Source organism: Mus musculus, chromosome 2 (assembly GCF_000001635.26).
Source record: "Mus musculus strain C57BL/6J chromosome 2, GRCm38.p6 C57BL/6J".
Taxonomy (NCBI): Eukaryota; Metazoa; Chordata; class Mammalia; order Rodentia; family Muridae; genus Mus; species Mus musculus.
Genome location: NC_000068.7, coordinates 113,955,971 through 113,977,238, shown reverse-complemented (window position 1 = coordinate 113,977,238; position 21,268 = coordinate 113,955,971). Strand labels below are relative to the sequence as shown.

At 40.7% G+C, this 21,268-nt stretch overlaps 1 long non-coding RNA gene across 1 annotated transcript in view; it reads right to left on the bottom strand.

Moving 5' to 3' along the window:
• Gm39909 overlaps positions 1-21,268 on the bottom strand; it is a 58,453-nt gene that overhangs the window by 19,248 nt on the left and 17,937 nt on the right. The window contains exon 3 of the long non-coding RNA XR_866645.2: positions 18,983-19,108. This is a non-coding gene — a long non-coding RNA (predicted gene, 39909). The remainder of the gene's footprint in view (positions 1-18,982; positions 19,109-21,268) is intronic.

Genomic DNA, 21,268 nt, shown 5'->3' with positions numbered 1-21,268 from the left:
GGGACACTGGAAACCACAGAGACAGTGCTTATACAGCGAGAAACAGCACAGCAGAATAGAAAGCAACGCCCTAGTCCCAGCTCATCGGGCTAGTACTTACTTTTGACAGGATGAGTCCCCGGTCGTCAATCATGGGCCTGCACCTGTGCCTCGGGCCTCTTGTTCTGTTCAAACTGCTTAGAGACATCTCTCTTCTCAGAATCCCACAGCTATCATCTCCACATGAAAATTAACACTCCATCACTTTATTGATTCACATTCAGTTAAGGAATAAACATGTTGCAATTTGGAGTTGAAGTTATTTGCTTATTCTTTTCTTACCTCGGGCAAGATTGAGGACTTCTCCTGAGCCCACTGGCAAACTGCAAACCAGGTTTCATCCATCCCTCCTCTTACTGACTGACATATGGGGGTGGGGGGGATAAAGGACATGTTGATGTAAAAATCTCACCTGTTTCCAATAGCTGATTGGTGTTTACAGTGAGAGCCAGCCAGCATGTTCCATCCCCAGCAGAGACTACCAATGCTAGAACCTGTTCTCCAAAACTTTAACTTCTAGATGTTTTTTTTTAAAAGAAATGGATTAATTTCTCTTTAGCCACTGCAGTAAATTTCACTGAGTTCAGCATTCTGCGTTTGCGTGAGTGTGTGTGTGTGTTATTTTTTGAAGCATTTCAATCTCACTGTCTAACAAGATGACCAGAAATAATAAGCGCTTGACATTTCCCTCCTCCTCGGCAGCAGAATCTAATTATCTCCTGAACTGACTCTGCTCATCAGGAGGGTTCCATAGAATCTAGAAGCAGGGGCATTTTAGCCTTTACTGAGTAGCAGAGCTGAGGAATTTAGATGTATGACATTCAAAGAGCAGAGGTGTCAAACATGGGTCAATTTTCACACAGGGCATTTCTATTGGTGAAAAGTCTAGCAAGTTACTAATTACTTAGCATATTTATTTATAGGAAGTTAACTCTTTCAAAGCTTCATAGAATGTCTTTTCAGAAGCTGTGCGAGATGCAAACTTGTTGCGGAAGGAACGGCTGCTCAAAGCTGGAAGTGTTTATGCACATTTGTGGACACCTCTCCTTGCCAGTCCCCCAAATGGAGATCATCAAAACATGCTCTTCATGTGTCTGCCTTCTACTAAGGAGCTGTTTAAAGAAATTGTTGGAATCAAGCAACCAAGCACTTGACTTGCTAGCAGGTCTTTGTGTGTACAGGTGGGATGGTGATCTTTAGCCATCTCTCTACCAATTGCCTTTTGGGGATGCTTTATCTCTCTCAATCCATCTTTCTTCCTAGATCCCTCCATCTATGGTCCTCTCCAAATACTCACAGTCCCCTTGGGGAACTAAGGCTAAAGGCTTTCTGAGATGAGAGTGACTAGTAGGGTATTGCTGTTTAATAGAAAACCCTTTCCTGTAGCTTACTCATTAAAAGATAAATATTAAAAAGGCAAAAACTTAAAGAAACTCTGACTACAAGATAGGATTTGATGAGGACTTGGCAGGAAGGCTTGGTAAGGGAAGGTGGATATAATTGCCTTGGAAGGAGGGCATCTTCCAGCGCTCATTGTGGTCATCTCAATGAAAGGGGATTTGTTGGGTCTTGTTTTTAAATGGATTTATTTGTATGTGTATATGTGTGCAGGTATTTAGAGGTCATAGGATGACTTTTGAGATTCACTGTTTCTACCATGTGAATCCCAGGGAAGGAACTCAGGTTATCATCCTAGGCAAGCAAGTACCCACTGGGTCACTTTGCCAACCCTAATCTCAATCCGTTTTTGCTGTTGCTGTTGCTGTTGGTGGTGGTGGTGGTGGTTTTAGACATGATCTTCCTCTGTAACTCCACATGACCTGTAGTTTATGATATAGCACAGGCTAGTCTTGAATTCATGATGACCCTGCTTCAGCCTCTGGGGAACAATGCTAGAATGACAGGTGTGAAGCTTCATGCCCGGTCCATTTTAGTGTTCCTAAAAACGAGTTTGGGCCAGAGATACCATTTGGTAGAGAAAGTGCTTGCTGTGCAAACAAGAGGCCATGAGTTCATATTGAGAGCACCCACATAAAAACTGAATGGCAGTGTGTGACTGTCACTGCAGTGTTGGGAAACAGAAACAGACATATGCCAGGCGCTTCCTGGCCAGTCAGTCTAGTTGAAATGGACAGATTCAGATTAAACAAGAGCCATGTCTCAAAAAAAAAAAAAAAAAAAAAAAGGTGGGTAGTAATAGAAGAAGACACCCAATATCAACCTTTGGCCCTCACATGTACATACATGGGCACACATCTGGATACCTACATAGCCATAAATGAACGTACACACACACCTACATGCGCACACACCTACATGCACAGCTAGATTAATTTAGTTCTTTCCAAAAATTGTTCTTTTTTTATGTTTTAAAGATTTTATGCTTTTTTATTAGATATTTTTAAATTTACATTTCAAATGTTATCCCCATTCCTAGTTTCCCCTCCAAAAATCCCCTATCCTCTCCCTCTCCCTCTCCCTGCTCCTCAACCCACCCACTCCTGCTTTCTGGCCCAGGCATTCCCCTATACTGTGAAGGCATAGAACCTTCATAGGATCAAGGGCCTCTCCTCCCATTGATGACCGCCATAAACTGTTCTTACACTTAAAAATGTTTTAAAAAACATATTTGTTGATAAATATTGTTCATACCCTTTACATACTCTTAGAAACTTGCTAAAAAAAAAAAGAAAAAGTTGTCCAAAATTGACAGATCTGCTCTCTCCATCCATTTTGCTATATTTTCAACTCTTTCCTGCCCTGTTCTTCAGAAAACCCATCTAGTCCCAGTTACCACAATGCTTTCTCTCCAGAACCACCATCAGTGGGTAGACACCACCATTACATGGGAGATAAGTTTGAGTCCATTTCCACATTGTTCTACACGTGAAATCTGTCCATGTACTCTGGACTACAGATTCTGCCTGGAAAGTAGATGGCTTTTTGTTCTGAAAGATGAGGGACAGCACGGTAACCAGGCAGGGCTAACGGGCAGGAAACACCATGTTCTTTCCAGTCTCTGAGCGCTCCTGGCAGCTGGACAGGGGCAGAGATGGCTGGAGGCAGAGAGGTCACGTCTGAGTCCCAGCTCTGAGCTCTTGAACCATAGCAACAGTTCAGTTGTGAGGAAACACTGTCAGTTCACACGAATGTCCTCCATCACCCAGTTACAAAGAACACAGTCTTCAGAAATGACCTAACTTCATACATTCAGTCGAAGCAGGGGTCAGGGCAGATACTGAGCAGCCAGGCTTAAGCTGCAAATTAACACATGCTGCAGATGCGTTTGTTGCATTGTTACTCTTCAGAGTAACAATCCAATCCTCAAGCTCTCACTTGAAACACTTGCCACCTTCCCTGTTGTCTATCTGTTGTTTAGTCTCTTACAGATGTCCTTCCTTAAATGAGTTCAGAAAACTACCATGGGCTATTTGTGCTGCACTGACTCTGACAGTCTAAGCTGTTTGTGTTTCTCTAATATCACTGAAACAGCAGCATGTTACAAACCTTGGTTGTGGCTAGACTCTGTCTTGACTGCAAATCACTTTTATGGAGTCCCATCTAGTAACTGTTCAGGGGATGAGGACTCTGGCTTGGCGTCTCTCTTAGGTGATTTTTAGAAAACCTCCTGACCTTTTCCTGACTTAGTTGCCTTAATTATGAGATGAGGGAGTTACTTATCTCTTCTCTCTAGTAGGGAGAGAAGAAAGTGGGGTGTGCTGAGGACTTTACTTCATTGAGGTCTTCTGAAGGATGACCCAGGTTTCCATGGGAACAATTACTTCCCTATTCTCATTCCTCTGGTCCATGGATATAATCCCATCTATGCAGGCTTTTCTGAGGCGAAAGGGATCAGTCAGCCAGGCATTGGGTATGGCATAAAAGTGCTCTTGTATTATGATGCTAAATAGACTCTTTTCATGCGTTTCTTCATCATAGACCATCCAGTGTCTGGTAGAGAGGACTTGTTCAATAAATGCTGCATGTATGATTGACAGACTAATTAAGCAAAGCATATCTTTTCCTGGATTTAACATCTAGAACCCACTGTACTCTGCTGTACCTGATACGTGTTTGTCTGATCATGTACTGCCACATCCAACCATACTTTATATAGTATTTGGAGTTAGCTGGCTCCTGTGCTGCCATTGTATTGTTCCTAAGGTGTGAGGGTTTTACTTGGGTAGACCCACTGAACATCATACACGAATATCAAAAAGTACTGTGAAAGGCAATGATGCTTTGAGTCATGGATTGGGGAGCACAGGACATCCAGAATGATGCTAGCAGGGCATGACCAATCCTGATGAATAAATGGATCCATTCTTCCAGTTTGAACATGATACACTAAAGTTTGACACAGCCTTTTTCCACCGCAGGGAAACATTCTACAGCCATATTCTTGATTATTTATTCAGGAAACCTAGATCTTCATTTTCATTTGCTTCTAAGTCCCCCAGACTGCACAGTGAAGAAGTGTATCTGATAACCAGCTTCAGGTTTCCATAGCATCTGCAGGGAGCAGAGGCTGCATTTCCAGGGGCCATTCTTAGACTTAACCCGCGTGAACCAGAGCTATGCTAAAGCTCCCATCACTTCTCATACTCATATTGTCATGAGGATGTAACTGGACTGTATTGAAGAAATCCTTCTACATGGAGACCATGGGTTTGTGTGGGAGTTGCTACATAGCCGTGGTTCATCCTGTTTTTGTTTGTAACAAAAAACTTACTTACAGGGAAATTAGTACTAAACAGAGTAATTATCCTGGTTGTTAGCAAATTCCCCAGCCTTGATATCTGTTACTGTGAATAACAACTAACCATGGAAAGGGTGACTGAATGGAACAGAGGACGTTTCAAGTTGAGGGACCTTTATTAAGAAATGAAAAGGAAAAGAAATCTAATCAAAACTAGGACAGAAGGTGATGGGAGATTAGGGCTGGATTTATACTAGTTACCAGAACCTGAACATGATGGTTTCTGAGAAAACTAAGAATTTGAGTTTTAATCACTGGACTATTAGTGCAATGTCAGTTTTTTTCAAAACCTATTTTTAATGATTTTTAACACTTTAACCTCCTTTCTAGCCCACTACCCACCAGAGGTAGTGCGAGAGAAAGGATACGGGGGAAGTAGAACTGTTTAGAAGGTTCTTTAGAGTAACTCCTGTCTGTTTTGTCTAAAATTCAACAATTCAGTTCAGAGGTCAACAATGACAGCTTGACCCATTCACAAACACTTCACAGATACATCAGCAGTCTAGTTTAGTATCGTAGAGTCAGGATAGATAACACAAATCAATAGCAGTGGCACTACCTAGCAGAGAAAGTCAGGCTTCAGTCATGACACGAGTCAATAAGAGGAACCAGGAAGAATGCCAGGAGTCCTCAGCTGTACCTATCTCAGGGAAGCAAAGATTTGAAACCCACAACTGTTACACAGCTAGCTCTATAAGTAAGCTGAGCTCAGCCTCTGTCACTGTGCAACGAATCCTATTTATACCCTCCAAACATCACATGGCCTCCACATGGTCTTGCCTGAGCACAGGTCTTGCCTTAGCACAGGTCTTGCCTCAGCATGTGCTCTGTCTCATCTGACATCACTCTGCCAATCAGCTCGAGTCATGGAAGTGGCAAGAAACTGTAGCTTACTACCAAAGGTTTTTTTTTTTTTTTTTTTGGTATGTTTCTCTCTATAGAATCTCAACAAATGTAGCTCAGCTACACAATGTAAGGCGAACCAATACATGTGTGTTGTTAACAAAAAAAAAAATCCCTCATCACGTGTCTTTTCACGTGCTTCCTTTAGCAGAACATCCTTTCACCTGTGCCCAATGTTAAACGTTCCTTCACATGTTTGTCCCAACAAAACCATCTAACTGACTTTCCAAAGAATCCTCAAGTTTCCACTTTACTAGTGGGGTAGATATTTCATAAGTCTTTTAGTAAGCTACATAAAGTGTCGGCATCTGTCCAGCAAGGTGAGCATAGTTCACCTGCTTCTGAGTTGTGAAGGATATACAGTTGGCAAATACTTCCCAGGAATCATAAAGATCCAATCATTGAAATAATACTGCAGTTTCCAAAGCTCCTCCCATCCTCCACTGTTCCATCTGCCATATGTGCTTGGGGCACTGCATGGCTCAGCGTTCAGAACACTCCAGTCATCTGAGGACAAAGTGACCTTCCCCTAGGATGAAAGCCTTGTACAGTGACCTAATGAGGATATTGCCTTAAGACCTGAGGACCAGGAACCAGTTGTCTACTGAGAGCTGGTGTTTTCATGACATATGTGGACCATTTTGGTTTTTTCTATTCCTATTCATGCCTTTGTATGTAGTGGTCCATCAAGAGTGGAATTAAATAAGTTTTTATGTGTGACCACACAACAAAAAGGTGATTTTGTAGACTGCACCTAAAAGAAAGGGTTTTTTTTTTTTTTGTTTGTTTGTTTGGTTGGTTGGGTTTTTTTTAGAATTGTTAAGCATCATATGCTGAAATTGCATTCTCCCTTTCTTTCCTTTGAGCTTATAAATATGTTCCTGAGGGAGGACCAGTGTCTAACACCCTACCTCCTTTTCTTTCATTCCTTCAAGTACCACTTGCTGGCTATTGTCATCTTAAGTCTAGGTGTTTTGAAGAGCCTCCACATTTACCTCTATGCTTCTAGTCCCCCTTTCCTTCGAGGCTATTCAGCCTGATGCTTCCATTGTCAACCCTGTCCTCATCGCATGCTGGCATTGCATTTAGCACATGTCCCCCACTGAGGACCTGTGGATGATCTTCATCCAGCTCCACTCAAGCCCAGACTCCACAGGTGAATATGTGAAGCTCTTCCCATCAAAGTTCCAACTTCCTTTTCTGGGTTCTTTCTCATGTCTAGCCCATTTATACTGGACACTGTGTAAACCAGAGGTGCAAATTTCCAAATTCAACTTCTGGTCTCCTGTCCGTATTCACCTCACTCCTTTCCTACCTCCATAGTTGAGTTTATGAGTCTCTTTTCTAGAAAGGTCACCCTCATCTAAATTGCTGTGTGTGCAAACACTTCATTTGTGGCTTTAAGTTAAAGCCTTCATAAATTTTCTATATTCATTAGTGAAAAATTAAATGTAAAGAAAATGTACTTTATATAGAACTATCTCCTAAAGATAACTGTACTTGAGTATACCATATCATTAAGGGCACTTGTAGACTATTTAGAGATTTGCAGGCATACATTTCATATGTACTGTGTATATTAACTGACTGTGCTTGGTATTGCCTTGGATAAAAGTAATGCAGCTTATACTGAAGTATGAACTTCCCCAAATCACAGTCCATTTTATCCACATAGCACCAAATTCAGAGCTGAGCATAGTTATGTCAACATTTATTGAAAACAGGGCTGGGAATATAGCCCCAGTGGTAGAGCATTTGCCACACACAAAGTCTTAGATTCATATTCTGAGCAATGCAAAAAGAAAATGAATGTGGATTGAAAACAAAACGAAAGAGTCCACATTGCTGAACACCTGAGAATTTTCAATAAACATCCCAAGGAAATTAAGGCAATGTTATGCAAAATTATTTATTTATGCAATGAAGTACTTCTTTCTTTTTTTTAAGTTGTTATTAAGGTTTGAACCCTGTAAGGTCATGGAGAGCTAAAGTTATGCCAAGCAGCAGTCGTCTGAGGTGATGTCCAGGTACCGATTAGAATCCCACATCTCAAGTACAAGTTTCCTAACAGTAGGAAAATGTATAAAATGTACAGACCTGGGTATGTTCTGAAAACTTGTTATTAATCTAATTTTTTGTGTCCTAAATAGAATGCAGCTTCCATCTCCAGGTTTTTCTTAATGTCCTGTAGAATATATATGCCTTGTACTCAAGACACTGGGGCTAACTAGGCATATAACGATATACCTTCACAGAAACTTCCTAGCTTCTTCAATCTCTTCTTGTAGGCTCAGAAGGCAGATGGCTAGCCTGTCTCCAAAGGAGATGTGGATATGATGGTCTCCAACCAAAGCTAGTGTTGTTTCTCAGTGAAGAAAATATCTTCACTGGAGTGAAATGGTTATTCATCAGCTGAGCTGCCCATTCAGCTTTTCAGATGACTCACATTGGAAGCCCAACTGGCCAGAGGGAAACATTTGGGTCCAAACTGTTAGGTGAGGTGATGCAAGGTCCTTGGGTTGGATGTCTAGGTTAGTGCTGCAACTCCCTGTTTAGGGAGTAACTCCCTGTTTAGCTGTGACAAAGGGAAAGGAATGTAGCTCTCAGGGCCTCTCAAAGCATTTTTTATGAAGCAGGTGAAGACTTTGGAATGAGACCATTCAAAATCTGGCAGCATAATTTTAAAGGGAAGAGTTAGAATTCTGAAAGTATCTAGAGGGTAAAATCTGGTGGTATTCTTCTTCCTGGTATGATTCTGTCTGTTTGGTTTGGAAGCAATACTAGAGTCAGTGCAGAGAATGCATTTGGTTTATTTACTGTGGATGTCTTCATGAGGAGGATGGGTATAAACACTCCAGTTACAAGGGAAGATGTTTTAGGTTTCATTGAATAAGATTTCTCTTCTCCACTATTTTTCTGAAGAACTTAAGATATATGCCTCAGCAAGAAGGTGCTCGTGATTGACTTGTTTGTAGAAGTTACACAGAGGGCTGGGTATTCAGGAAAGCATTTTTTTATAGGTCATTAAGATCTACTTTATCTATGGCTCTTTATCTCAGATAACTCGTGATTACTGTGGGTGTAGCTGGTTTTCGCGTAAATCTGTAGTGTCTGAAGCTGATGAGAAAATGAATCAAGTAGAGAGTTAACATATTTCCTTTCTTTTCTTGGGTTAAGCTTTCTTCTCCCACTGGATTTTTCAAGGCAAACATCCAAAATAACCTAGATCACTAGCCAAGTACCATATGGGGTGAGACCCCATACACAAGCTACACAAGCGAAAGTCAAGCTAGCTACCAAGATACTATGATAGGTTGTGGGGTATTGTTCTTTAGCTAGGGAAATAACTGAAGAGCCAGATACTCTATGAAACAATTAAATGTCACTTCCTCTGTTCTTATATTCACAATTGTGCCACCGATAGCATTTTTGTGCATACCATACGAGTTGTGATGGCAAAGATAAACTAATAGCATACTGTATTTTCATCTTCATCTGAAAAATGGAAATATAAAGACTGATATATCTCAAATTTATCTCATCATTCTATTCCCATTTTATGAACATTATTATTATTATTATTATTATTATTATTATTATTATTATTATTTTAAATGTGAGAGTTGTTTAGAATACCCAGATGGGAAATACCCATTTCTTTGGAGAGACACTCTGGAGATGGTGATTCCTGGATCAAATTTTAAATGGTTCGAGTGATTCTTAGCTACAGACACTGGGCAGTGTAAGTCAGAGAAATCCCGAAGTCTTCTATATGCTTTAGGAAATCACAGCCAGTGCATTTGCCCATGTGAGTTCGAACCTGTCCTGGAGTGCTACCTCTTAGTGTGGGACAGGAAGGTGACAGGATGTCTCCAGGATGAGGTCTCCTTCTCAGAAGCATCGTAGTCAGTGTCCCGGGCCTTATGAAACTAAGTTTTAAATTGAAGCTGTGTTTTCACTCACCAGTCTGTTTATAGTTGTTAAGTATCTGCTCTCTGCCAGATGCTGTAGCTGGTGTTACTTTATCTGTATCCTGGGTAAAGCCACATCTGTGGCAACCCATGAGGCAGCTCGTGGAGTAGAAAAGGAATCTGGTTTGGTTTCTGTCCTTTTTTTTTTTTTTTAACTTTATGTTTTCCTGTGTCTAAGACAATGTTGTTGTTTGTCTCCTTTTTCAAGGATGTCAGGTGGAGAGTGTATAAAATGGGAAAACGATGATACCATACTCGTTTTGGTTGGAAAACATTGGTGGTGACTTTAAAATCTTCTCTATAGCCTCTTCTCAGATAGGAGAGTTCAAGCACCCTACACTGTGTTCAGCAAGTGTTCTTGTATTATTGTGAAAGCTCTACTCCTCGTGCCTTAACTTCATCATTTCCTCAATGCTTAATGGCTATTCAGCAAATACTCATTGAATAGTTTATCAGCTGAATGTATATATAAAAAAAAATCCATTTTGGTCCTTAGTGCAATGCCCTCAATGCAATGGGTACTAAATGATTGGTTGATGATGCGCTGTTCTGTTTAAACTCACCTAACTCACAGAATGCAAACCTGCTACTGGCTAAGTAAGCATTTAATGTTCCTCAAGACAAGTAAGGAATGCTCAAAGCTGTCTGTGCCAGCATCCCATTAGCAATGAGCAGGCCGTTAGTTCTCACACAGTAGTGAAGGGAAGCTGAGCTCTGTGGCTTTCCTTAGGGATAGTGGAAGCAGGGTTGTTGGCCTTTCTCTTGCCCCCTTCTTAGTTTACAGCAAGGAGCTCTGCTGTAAAGCTAGTAACCCAGAAACAACCAGGCTTACCCAGCACTGTTGAAGTCGGCTAGGCATCATAATGACCATGTTCATGTGCCGGCCAAGAAGCCCCCTTAGCTCATGACTGAGAAAATGAGTTAATTACAGAACAAGCAGCATAATTAGAAGAGGGGTGGGAAAGTCTGACGCCTAGTGGTCACCACGGAGCACCTGCCAAGCTTCACAGAATTCTAAGGGTGGGTACATTCCCAGCTAAAACAGAAACCACCCACCTGCCCTCTGATTGTGGTCTACACAGTGGCATTCTACTGATTACCAGGAAAAAATATGGATCCATTAAGGAAATCTAAAACAGGTAGTTCTGACTTAGCAGATGGCTCTATGTCAACTGCAGGCACCATAGGAAAGCTCGAAGAAGCTCTAAAGAGATAGACCTGTGGGCTCAAGATCTACATACACACTTTCCTCTTCAGTCTGCCTCAAAAATTGGCATCTGCAGCTTAAGTGGTTTCTCAGAGCCTCACAACTTCACCACAGCTGATATTTTAAAACAGATGGTTGTGATGTTTCAGTTCAGGGCTGAATTACCTTCAGGAAGCCACTGAACTGCCCTGCTTCAGTTTACACAAGAATGAAGAGATGGCTCAGAGGTTAAAAGCACTGACTGAGCTTCCAGAGGTCCTGAGTTCAAGTCCCAGCAACCACATGGTGGGACTTATGTATGGCTCACATACATAAAATAAATACATCTTTTAAAATTAAAAAAAAAAACTTTCCTAAGGTAATTTAATTGTAGTTGACAAGGGAGTATGAGAATGCAAAACCCCTTTGATCCAAAGTACCTCTTAAGAAAACACCCTTAAAAATGACGTTTAGAAAGGAAGGTCAAATACATATGGATGGATTTTTCACTGTGAAAAAGAAAACTATCTAAAGGCTCAGCATTAAGGAGTTGGTCAAATAAAGTAGCTTCCATATGGTTGGAATGCTTTGGGGGAATCTTTCAAAAGATTAAGGCAATATTAAATGTTCTATTATACAATGCTGAGAATATAGTGATTTTAAAAACAGGCTATAGAGACATTATGATTTTTCTGGTAAAATGTTAACTTATATAATGAATATTTGAAAATCTCATTAAATGGGAAGATTTTGTGATCTCTAATTGTTTATACTTCTGATATTGGCTGATTTATTTTGGGCAATGTCTATATGTAACACCTCAACAAAAAAAATCAATAATAAATGCTCCCAAATTTTGCGTTCTTATCTTTGTACCACCAGAAGATCAAAAGATAACAGTTGACAAGAAATTTGAAATAGGCATAATGTCATTGCCAGCATGCTAGCTGCTCTTGGTGTGCTTTTCAGATGCTTTGGTGTCTTGTTCAGGTAAAGCAGATGAACAGAAGCCAACCATAATCTTTGGAAGAGAGAAGAGGAAATAGAAAATTGTCATCTTTGCATCCATTTCCTCCTTTAAATCTTGATGTTAGATGCTTTACCCTGCAGATGAAGTAGAACTGATGTGGTCCTTCCTGCTCCACCAAACTGGAGATCGGGGTACCTTCTCTTCACATTGTTGCAGACAGACAGGGCTTTGGTCCTTGAGCATCACTCACCAGAAACTTCCCACTGTCCACCAGTGGACTTTCTGAGTCCTGTTCTGTGATCTCCTGCTATTGTATAGAGGTGGTAAGGAAAACAGAATTGTGAGGGAGGGGACTGATCGTGGAAATGCCAACTCACAGAGAGAACCCATGAGAGAGCATCCAGGAGAGGGAAGTGAGTCAGAAACTGTGGCTGAGCCCCTACTAGAGACCACTTTGCTGAGATTCCGTGACTTCCATGGCACATGTGAAGAGTATCAAGGACTGGCGAACTCTACCTAGAAAGAACTATGTGAGGGAAAACTGGACTCAGATGCTGAATAGTCCTCTGTACCGACCCTTTGTCCCCTTCTGTATGTTTCTCAAACTTCTGTGTAATACATCTACATTAAGAATTGAGGAGAAAGCATGAAAAAGGAACAAGTCTCCTTGGTCTGCATTTGAAGGCCCTGGGCTATCTTAACCCCCTATTAGGAGGTAGCTAATAGAGCCTGTCAGGTTGTAAACTTAATTTTATGGGTGTTCCCTCTCCTCTCTTCCCTTCTTTTTCCCACTCTCTCCTCTCCCTCCCCTCTCTCCTCTTCCTCCTCTTCTTCTTCTTCCTCCTCCTCTTCTTTCTTTTTTGTTCTCTGTTTAAATGGGAGGACAAAGTATAATCACCAAAGATAACCATTAAGGAACACCACATTTCGAGTACCTAATTTTGCCAGGTTGTCAAGCATCATTGGTGCTGAACTGATGAAGATGCCAGTGGTCTTGGAGTAACTTGCAAAACAGTTTTGTAATGACGTTTTCTAATGCTTATGAAAACCCAGGACAGGGATAGGGCATTTCACAGCCAAGGAAATCAAGACCCAAGTAAGTCTCTAAGATAAACCTTGTTTCTTTTCACTCAGTTCCACTCCCATCATGAATTGCTCTCGAAAGAAGTCCATTCTCCCACTCATCCTTGAGCTTTGGGCCCAAAAACTACTACTTCAAACTGCAAGCCAGTGCTAGATTTGTATCAGAATTTGTTTTCAGTAGTAACACCCTATGGTGCTCACTTTTATTAGAAAAGAGTATAATCAATTTCACAGTGCAGTCTTATGGAATAAGACTATAACTCCAGCACCTAATATTGTCCTGGTTTGTCTAAATTGCTTAGCTCCTCTTTCCCAGTTGGCTGGACTGCAAAGGGTCTGCATACATAGAATTGGCATTACTAGTTGCCCAAAGTGCTCAGCAAAGGCATTAGTCATTGCTAGTATCCTCAATGTACTGTGATGTGTATAGTTTTCCATGCATTATCTGATTGAACTCTTGAGATCAGTCTACTGAGAGGAGGTAAGGTAACTAGAACTTAAGAGTGTACACAGCTGACCAAAAAGGAGAGCTCTTTAGAGGAAAGGTTAGAATACTGACTGTAGGGCCCACTCTCCACTGCTTTCCAATTATGTATAATGTGACCAAGACAATATAGAAATACCACAGAGTATAAGGACTGTCCATCTTACTTTCATTTGTAACAGGGGTCCTGGATTTCTTGAGTAATCTCATGAAGAAAAACAAGAACTGCTAAGGTGATGGTCATCTAGTGTGCCTTCCACATGCCAGTGCAATGCTTTTAGAAGCCTATGTATTGGCTGAGCTAACTGAAATGTGCAAGCATAGATCCTCCATTAAGCAGGTGTGCTCAGCGCAAGCTCTGAGATGATGCTATCAGGACTAAAGGTGAGGGTTGGGGATCTCCATAGAAACCGATGTGGAGATATGAATGAGAATGAATGCCTCTATAGGTGCATATGAGTTTTCCATCTCCATTTGTGGCGGGTTAGTAAATGTGGTCTTGATGGTGGAGGTATGCAACTGAAAGTGGGAAAAGAAGCTGTTTAATTCTGAATAATGAGCAAGCCAAAGCCTTCTTGGGTTGGCAATTTAGTAGTAAATAAATAAAATGGTCATGTGATGGGGAGAACCACCTGGTTCTTGGTGGTCCAACATTATAAAAAGTTAATGTACAGCCTTTAGTACAAAACTATCAATATATGGCTGATGTGGCCAGAAGAGAGACACCTGAGTACCTGTTACAGGCACCTATACAATGGGCAAATGTGTGATGGAAAGACGGGAAAGATGGAAGAGAAAGGAGAGCCGACTGAGTTGTACACTGTGGAGAAAGGTGGAAATGGAGACTAGACAGTGGTGAGGAACAGCATATGACAAGGCCCAAGCTGCCACCAGGACAGGGCCTGTGTTCCTGCTGCAGCGGGGGTCTAAGTCAGTGTTTGTGACCTGACTTACCACCAAAGGCCATGAGAGGTCTGTAGTCTGTACTGCTGCCAGAGGTACTATGCTGATCGAGCCGGCCCCACCCCTTGCCTTTTCTGGTGACAGGAAAGCAGATGAGTCAGGCTCAAGGACATGAGCACAGGAGAGCTGACCCCACCTTTTGTCTGCTGTGGGGTGTCATGGGCAAGGGTACACTGTGTGATACACTACTGCTTCCAAGACAAGATGGTTTTGTGGTTTTGTTTGCTTCTTTAAACAAAAATTCTATCTTATTTTATTTCTTTTGGAGGGGAGTTTGCAAGGGCAGAGGGCAGATATGAAGGGACAGGGAGATGAGTGGGATTGGAATGCATGAGGTGAAGTTCACAGGAATCAATGAAAAGTTAAAAAAATGCATCAATATTAAATCATCATCTATCATATTCATTGTTTTAAACTTTTCTAACAGCCTTTTTGGTGCGCGTGCATGCGTGCCTACGTGCATGCATGTGTATGAGCCAGCCCTAGCTCTTCTTTTTGGTTCTCTCTTGAAGGTAGCCAAGGAGCAAGGAGAGTGTGGGGTGGGGGACTTGATCTTGGGAGATATTTAGGATTGCTGTTTAATAATAAAACATTTACCCGTTCTTAAGTTTAAGTCACTTTGCTGCAGTAGAGGACCTGTTTGCCTGAGTTCCTCTAAGGCCAGAAAAATTCAGTCTCTGGCATTTAGCACCTCACCTCTGGGAATAATTTGTTTTCTTTATCTGTACTATGTAATGTTATTTCTATGTTAGATTCTATGAAAAAAATATACTTTTTTCATAGTCATTCGCTAGAAGAAAACTAAAATGTAATTATATTGTAACTGCTTGAAAGATTTTTTTCTGGGATGTATAAGCTATGGGAGAAAGAATAAAGTTGTTGAAACATTGTTCCTTCCATCCATCAACTATGTGTATGTATGTATGTATGTATGTATGTATGTATGTATGTATGTATGTATTTATGTAAATTTGTATGAGAGTGTGTTGGAACTTTGTTCCATCCATCAAATCTCTATGTATGTACATATGTAAAGCTTGTCTGGGTATGTGTTGAGGCTTGCTCCATCCACCAATTGTGTGTTATATATGTATTATGTGTAAAATGTTTGGCGCCTGCTTGTTGGAACTTTGTTCCATTCACCCACCAGGTCTGTATGTACTGTATATGTGCATATGTGTATATGTATATATGTGTATGTGTGAAATGCTGGAGCCTGTTTGCTGGAACTTTGCTCTCATCATTCATATATGTATATATGAATGTATATATGTCTGTCTGTAGGTCTGTATGCATGTATATATACATGGATGTATGTATACATGTGTGTATGTATTATGTATGCATTATGCATTTGTGTATGTATGTGTGTATTTATACATGTGTGTATGTATTACGTATGCATGTATGCATTTATGTATGTATGTGTGTATGTATGTACTTGTATGTATGAAGTTATTGAAGTCTGCCTTTTGTTTCATCCACTCAGTGTGTATGTATATGTATGGGTTCTCTCTCTCTCTCTTTTCCTCACTGGCCCCATTAGTTAAAAGAGTTCAGTTTTTCCACTGGCCACAGGAAGTGCCAGCCCCAGCAAATTAAGCTTTGTTCCCTCAGAGAAAAGTTTGCTGAATGATTTCTGAATCCCTGGCTGTTACAGGCAGCAGCTCCCATCAGTATCCAGACCAATCTCCATCAGCAGCTCTAAGCTCTGACTCCCATCAGCTGCCTTGGTTTACCCATCCCACAAATGCCAAAGCTCTCCACCCTATTTTAAAGTGTTTTTGTTTGTTTGTTTGTTTGGTTGGTTTTTTTGCAGTAGGTATGTTTAATATGGTTGTAGTATTTGTATGCGTATGTGTTCCAAAGTATGCATGTATCCCTAAATATGTGTGTGTGGACCAGAGGGTGACATTTGATATCTTCCTCAATCACTCTCCCCATTGTGTACAATGAAGCAGGTCTTTCCCTTGAACACAGAAGCTAGATTCAGCTAATCTGGCTAGCCAGCTTTCTCCATGGATGCTGTATCCACCTCCTGAGTACCGAGGTTGTAATGAGGCCATCACACCTGCCCAACATTTACGTGGGCAGTGAGGATCTGAATTCAAGTCCTCAGTTCTCATGGCAAGTGCCTTACTCTCCAAATCCTCTCTCCAGACCCTAAAACTTTTCTAATAAGAAAATCAGTCAACTTCTTAATGTCTTGAAGGAATGTTTGTGCTCACAGGTTACTATGGCAGGTAGTATGTGTTCTAAATCATCATTATGTTTGGTATTAGAAGTTTGACCTCAATGGGCATGGCACATGCCTTTAATCCCAGCACTTGGGAGGCAGAGGTAGGCAGATTTCTGAGTTCAAGGCCAGTCTGGTCTACAGAGTGAGTTCCAGGACAGCCAGGGCTACACAGAGAAACTCTGTCTTGAATCACACACACACACACACAAAAAAAAAAACTTCAACCTCATCATTAAGTGTCCTATTAAAATTTTTGAGATTAAGTTTAGTACCATGATTCCAATTACCTGTATGAAAGTCATGAGATTTGTTCAGTGCTAAAAACAATTTAACAAGTGATAATGGCAATAAAACATATAGGCTGTAAAATAGAATTTAGCAAGGATGTAAAAAATTTTCTAAGGGCTGCCTTCTGAAATACCTACTTGGTTCATATGACAATAATTATGAATTTTGTGATAGTGATAGCAACTACTACTGTTAATGGCATTTAAATTGAACAAAATATTTCATTTGTGTTTCTCTAGTCAAATAATTTTAATATTTTAAAGCATTATTTATTTATTTTATGCATATGAGTACACTGTAGCTATCTTCAGACACACCAGAAGAGGGCATCGGATCCCATTACAGATGGTTGTGAGCTACCATGTGGTTGCTGGAAATTGAACTCAGGACCTCTGCAAGAGCAGTCAGTGCTCTTAACCACTGAACCATCCCTCCAGCCCCAATTTTAATGTTTTATGAAGGTAGTATTATGCTGCTTTTTGATGGGAGGTCGGAATTAAGGTTAAAAAATAATTTAAATTCCCAGAGACACACAGCTAAAATTGCTACACTTCAAATTCAAACTTTGTTAAAATCCTATTCTTAGGTTGACATCCTCCTCAGAAGTTCAGATAAATCTGAATTCTGGGCTCTAATGCAGGCACGTAAGAAAGCATCCTTTACCACTCTGTTCAAAGCCGAGGATTCCCAAATTAAAAGAATGTGCAAGTTCTGGCTCAATGCTCTATTTCACAAGAATAATCTTGGAGGTGAAGAAAGGTGGCCATGCTGTGGGGCTCAAGCAGATCATATGTCACTCTAAGATTGTGCTTAGATCTCTGGGATGATTTGCTTTTGGCCAGGCCACTCACATTGACTTTTTTAGCACAAAGCACCACATGCATTATGCTGTCATCAGAGCATCCTCAGAGATAATTGCAGCATGCCAGCCATGATAACACCCAGCCCTGGCTCTCATGGCCTACTTCTGAAAGGAGCTGCGTGTTTTTACAATTATCAGTCCGACTGGCAGGGAGAAGGGGAGGGGGAGAGAGCAGTAGGAGGAGAAATCTTTTCAAACTGGATGAAGAGATCAGCTGCCTTGGATGCCACACTGCGCTGGCCAAGCCAGGGTTCCTGTGACATCATGCCCTACTCTCATGCTGTCAGCAAAATTCCCCAAGGACAGCAGCTGGTGTCTCCTACAAACCTGGGCCAGCTCCTCCTTCCTGTGGGGCTGCTCATCGATTTTTCAACTTCTAGAACTGCCCTTTGACTCATAAGGTTGTTCTGGGATAATGGAGATGATGAAAGATATCCTATTTCCATGATGGGTAGAGAGTCAGGAGAGAGGTGGTTCCTTAAGGGATGTTTCTAGATTACCCCACTCAAGTGCCCAGATACGTTACAGATGAGCAGAGGGGTCTAGCACACTCTCCAGCCTCTTCAGTGTTCTCAGGGAGCCATTCTTATGCTATCAATCCCCATATGTACCAGTATAGGAAAGGACTCCAGGACCTCAGATAGCATAGTTAAGAAAGACTCAAATGCTGTTATAGTCACCATCACATAATAGCAATGCAAAAGTTACAAATAACCTCGAGGAAAGCTAAATTTTTCTCTCTGAGAAATAAGTAATACATACTTTATACCTAAATTCCACCTCATTTTTTGATTTATTATAATACTGCCACTATATACAAATAACCAGACAATTCAAATTTCCAGATTTTGACAATGATGTCTTTTAAAAAAAGAATGCTAGGGTATCATGAGATTCTCAAGGGTTCTCTGAATGGTCATCATCATTGAAGGGTGTTTGGTTAGAGTCTAATCCATCATATAATTGCATAATGTCGCATTTATGATGTGACATTAGGATATCTCACAATTTTATCATTTAAGCTGAGCTTTCCCAGTTGCAGCTTTTGGATACAATTAAACCAAGCTATCTAATCCTCCCTAACAAATAGTTCTGCTTGTGGTCCTTCATGGAGAAGATTAAAGGAGCTACTTCCATGGTCTTCCACTCAACACAGATGCCTCTTGACTGATGATGAGGCTACACTTCAATAAGCCTACTGTAAGTTGAAGATATCTTTAGTTGAAGCACCTTACCTATGGAACAGCACAGCTTAGCAGTACAGAGCAGTGGAGAGTGTCCAATGTTTACTCTGGTGATTATATGATTGACAGGGAACTGCTACTGCCACCAGTGTCACAGCCATGCCTTCCAGTGCATCACTAGCCGAAGAAAAGATCAAAATTCAAAATATGGTTTATGCTGAAAAGAAATCTTTTTTTTTTTTTTGTCATTTTAAAGTCAGAATATCACAAGATGAACCATCCTAGGCTGGGGACCACTTGCAGTTATATCGTCTTTAAATAAATAAGACAAATTCCAAGATGTTCTATTCCCAAAAGACGATATGCAAGGAGAACGATTTAAGAAAATCAACAGTCCTAAGCTTCTGTCAGTCAGAGCTTAGTTTAAATTTCTTTTTTTTTTTTGTTTTAAATAATTTATTAGCAAAGTGACTTTGGAAAAGTTGCATGGTATCCTTGGATTTTCATCTATAATATGGCTCTCATAAAATAGTTTAGAATACAGTGAATTAAAAGTACTGCACAATAATGAAGAGTCGTAAGGTATATATAACCTCAATCAATATAAAAGAAAATTTATGTATGTAATTTTCATTATCATTCCTATGCTGAACACAAAACATTTCAGTACTGAAACTAATAGAAGATAAAGTGGGGGAAAGCCTTGAACACATGGGCACAGGGGAAAATTTCATGAGCAGAACACCAATGGCTTATGCTTTAAGATCAAAAATCAACAAATGGGACCTCATAAAATTGCAAAGCTTCTATAAGGCAAAGGACACTGTTAAAAGGACAAAATGGCAACAAACATATTGGGAAAATCCCTTTACTAATCCTACATTCAACAAAGGGCTAATATACAATATAGACAAAGAACTCAGGAAGTTAGACTCCAGAGAAAAAATAACCCTATTAAAAAAAGGGGGGGTACAGAACTAAATAAAGGATTCTCAACTGAGAAATACTGAATGGCTGAGAAGCACCTAAAGAAATGTTCAATATCCTTAGTCATTGGGGAAATGCAAATCAAAACAACTCTGAGATTTTACTTCACACCAGTCAGAATGGTTAAGATCAAAAACTCAGGTGACAGCAGATGCAGGCAAGGATGTGGAGAAAGAAAGATGAACACTCCTCCATTGTTGGTGGGATTGCAAGATGATACAATCACTCTGGAAATCAGTTTGGTGGTTCCTCAGAAAATTGGACATAGTGCTACCTGAGGACCCAGCTATTCCACTTCTGGGCAAATACTCTGAAGATTTTCCAACATGTAATAAGGACACATGCTCCACTATATTCATAGCAGCCATATTTATAATAGCCAGAAGCTGGAAAGAACACAGATGTCCTTCAATAGAGGAATGGATACAAAAAATGTGATACATTTACACAATGGAATACTACTCACCTATTAAAAACAATGACTTCATGGAAATTTTTAGGCAAATGGATTGAATTAGAAAAGATCATCCTAAACAAGTCATAGAACAACACACGGTATGCACTCACTGGTAAGTGGATATTAGCCCAAAAGCTCTGAGTACCCAAGACACAATTCACAGACCACATGAAGCTCAAGAAGAAGGAAGACCAAAGAGTGGATGCTTCAACCCTTAGAAGGGAGCACTAAATACTCCCAGGAGGAAAATTGAGACAAAGTGTGGAGCAGAGGCTGAAGGAAAAGCCATCCAGAGACGGCCCCACCTGGGAATCCATCCTAAGTACAGACAGACATCAAACCCAGACACTAAGGCAAATGCCAAGAAGTGCTTGGTGAAAGGATCCTGATATAGCTGTCTCTTGAGAGGCTCAGTCAGAGCTCAAAGCCAACCATTGGGCTGAGCACTGGGTCCCCAACGGAGGAGTTAGAGAAATGACTGAAGGAGTTGAAAGGTTTTGCAAACCATAGTAAGAACAATACCAACCAACCAGAAATCCCAGAACTCCCACTAAACCACCAACCAAAGAGTACACATGGAGGAACCCCTGGCTCCAGCTGCAGTGAAGTAGAGGATGGCCTTGTTGGTCATCAGTGGGAGGGGAGGCCATTAGTCCTATGAAGGCTCGATGTTCTAGTGTAGGGGAAGGCCAGGGAGGTGAGGTGCAAGTTGGTGGGTGGGATACGGGGAAAGAGGATGGATAGGGGGTTTCTGGAGGAAAAATCAGAAAAGAGGATAACATTTGAAATATAAATAAATAAAATATCTAATAAAATTGCTGACATATTAACTAATATTTAAGGTCAACTTGGGTCTTGAGTTTAACAGCCTTTTTAACTTCATTTTTTTCTGA